Raw genomic sequence first — 3,649 nt, forward strand, 5'->3', positions numbered from 1 at the left:
TAAAGCACTAGATCAACATTATGCTTAGAGGGAGCTAACGCTAAAGTGCTAGATCAAAATGACATTTAGAGAAAGCTAATGCTAAAGCACTAGATCAACATTATGCTTAGAGGGAGCTAACGCTAAAGTGCTAGATCAAAATGACATTTAGAGAAAGCTAATGCTAAAGCACTAGATCAACATTATGCTTAGAGGGAGCTAACGCTAAAGTGCTAGATCAAAATGACATTTAGAGGAAGCTAATGCTAAAGCGCAACACCAACATGACGATTAGAGGAAGCTAAAAGCTAAAGTGCCACACAAACATCATCTTCCAACCACTTCCTGTCCTCTTTCTCTTTTCCACCAATGATAACGTCCGGTTGTTGATCACATGATTAGTGTGATGTAGTTTTGAGAAATACACTAATATTGATACAGCCAAAAAAGAACACATTTTTAGCAACAAAAACCTGAGTTTCTTTCCAGATTGTTGTGTTTTCATGAAACAAATTTGTTTTCATAAAGTCAAACTGTATTTCTTCAACAGCAGCACAGACCAACAGAAATCCAGCCTTCCTCGTTCGGTTTGTGGTTTTAATGTGAAACTAAACGTGTTGAAGCTTCAGGAAGCTGATCGTCTTTCTGAGCCGATTCTCACAGCAACATGAACATAAATACTGACCTCATGCCTGACACCTGGCCATCCTCTGGTCTGACTGCCTGGACCGGCTGAGGGCTCGTCCAATCACAGGCCAGACACAGACCCCGCCCACTAACCCATCAGAGAGGCTGATGAATCCCGTTAGCAGCCTGACTCAGTGGTGTAGGCTCCGTCAGGCTGCGGGCCGGTCGGGGGTGTGATGGTGTGACAGTCTGTGTCACTGCTTCTGTTGCTCACAGTATGAAAGATTGTTTAGTATCATATTCAAATTAGGGACTTTGATGCAGTAATTATTTACATAGATTTTAACGCAGTTAACTGCATGTTTTCCGACAGGAACCTTTGCATCTGTGCGTTTCTGGTACGCCTGTAAATCTGATGCACAAGCTATCGGCTAACAGCGACGGACGTCAAGCTGCTTCTGTCCACTGTGGTTAAATTCTGCTTCAGGCCGATCTGATGGGAAAAGATCATTTCTATGTCCAATTTGTGTTAAAAGGAGTTAGCCTATCAGAAGCTATGCTAGTCTAAAATAGCATCTCAATGCTAAACATGTCGCAGCTGAAGAAGCTCCATGGATGATCAGAGCTTCCTGAAACTCCAGTCTGATGGTTGAAGAACAGATTAAATCTATAAATATGTTTGTTCAGGGGAATAAACTTCCAGCTTTTTAATAAACAGTAAAAGTGTAAAAATCTCCAGTTTGTCTGTTTGATGTGTAAATATGTAGATTTTATCCATTTTGGTGTCTGGAAAATGAGTTGTTTCAAAAACCTCTGTAAGAGCGGAAATACTATATAAGGAGTTGTTTGGCGGAAAAAAGACACTGGCGCCTCAGCAAGACTTTGGCTTCGCACTAGGTCAACCTGACCGAATTCTTTCCTTCCATTTGCGTGCAAAGCGCAAATGGAGCCAGAATTTACTGGAAAGGATGTCTGTTTGTGCAAGATAAAATCAACAATTGAGATAAATTGTCCTATTCAGCAATTCTGAAATGGAGCAGATGTTGAGTTTGTGAGGTCCAAAATATTTTAAAGGTCGCCCAATACACACTCAGTATAAAGCGTGCCAGAATCTTTCTGCAAAACAACAGTAGCACGCCATTGGTTGAAACTTTCCAACACACACTGATGAAGATGAGAAGGTATAAAATAGGTTGATGGTAAGACTTCGGGGAGATTTTTTGTGACAAGACGATGATGATGAAGATTTTGTATTGAACTGAAGAAACTGTAATGATTAATCCGTGGTAGTGTAATAAATCTCCAGCTCGTCTATGGCCTAGCAGCAAGAACTACGTCTCTGTGCGTTATTTCTTCTACTTAGATATTTAAGAGTATAGCCACCTTTCTAATCCTCAATACCTCCTGATTGTTGAGTCAAAATTAATGGGACCTGTTACCTAGCAACCAGCCTGTGGCGGGTCGGTGTGGCTCTGATGATCCAAGTAGATCAGCTGCTGCTCACCTGGTGATGGGGAAGTCTTCTTTTTACTGACCACTTTAAGCTGGAATGATTTTCATCTGATCTCTGATGAAACCTGTGGATCCGTTTTTATGCTGCTTTGGACACGAGAGTCTGTGATCCACTGATGTTCTGCTTTGGATTTTGACGATACAGATGAAAATAAAATCATCTTAACTGCAGCTTGGATTTATGTTTACATCACTAATGGTCAGCTGGCACAATGGCTGCTGGAAAACACAGAAGTTTGTTGTTGACTCACATTCCAGAAACAACTTGCTGCACTCTGGTTGGTTGTGCAGGAGGCTCCACTTCTGCTTTTCAAAGATGTATGGTTGTATAACAGGTCATCTGTTTGCAGTCATTCTCAGGTGTAAACATTGAGTTGGGGGCGTGGCCAGCAGCAGCTGATCTGGATTTAAAGTGACAGAGGCCCTAAAACCGCTGAGAAGAGGCTGAATCTGATTCTCTGAGAACGATTCTGTGCAAAAAGTGCATTTAATACACAGTTACAAGCTGACCTGTGTGTGTGTGTGTGTGTGTGTGTGTGTGTGTGTGTGTGTGTGTGTGTGTGTGTGTGTGTATTCCTCCTCTCAGCCTCTGCTGGTCCATGCACCTCAGAGCAGCTGTAATTAGAGCTGCAGCGGGGCGTCGCTCCATGAATGAAACCAATCAGATCAGATCAGATCTGTGTGTTTGCAGAGATCCAGGGAGGAGGAGGATAATTACCGGGTTTCTGTTCCTGAAGAGGGAAGCAGAGCCTCACAAAGCTCAGCCACTCCGCGAAGAGCCGCCTCTCTGCCACCAGCGGCATGAGGACCAGGGCTGTTTACACACACACACACACACACACACACACACACACACACACAGGTTGACCGCAGTGTGTGTTTCTGTCGTTCTTGTGGTTTCTGTTGCCAACAGACATAACCTCCACGCCTCAGGCTGTAATTAAACAAAGTGCAGCAATGTGAATAATGTGAATGATGTGAATAATGTGAATGATGTGAATAATGTGAATAATGTGAATGATGTGAATAATGTGAATAATGTGAATGATGTGAATAATGTGAATAATGTGAATAATGTGAATGGCCGCCTGGCTGTTCCTGCCTGCTGAAGGAGGAAACAGCGACACATCGACCTGCTGAGCAAAACTCACATTTTACACCTTTTCTACTTCGTCTGGGTTTCTGCTGCTTCCGGGACAGTTAAAGCACCAAAACCTCAAATATCCAGCAATTCTCTGGAAATAAGTTTATGTTCTTTAGTGTCTGGAAAACGGGCCGTTCAAAACTCTTCAGGTGATTAAATATTAACTTTTGTTTTTGATTTTCCATCCAGAAAACACTTTCTCTGCTTTCAGCTTCCAGTCGTCCTGCAGCACAAAGTCATCATCATCATCATCACCATGATCATCATCACCATCATCATCATCACCATGATCACCATCATCATCATCATCATCATCATCATCATCACCATGATCACCATCATCATCATCATCATCACCATGATCACCATCATCATCATCATCATCAC

Source organism: Poecilia formosa, unplaced genomic scaffold (genome assembly GCF_000485575.1).
Source record: "Poecilia formosa unplaced genomic scaffold, Poecilia_formosa-5.1.2 Scaffold112, whole genome shotgun sequence".
Taxonomy (NCBI): domain Eukaryota; kingdom Metazoa; phylum Chordata; class Actinopteri; order Cyprinodontiformes; family Poeciliidae; genus Poecilia; species Poecilia formosa.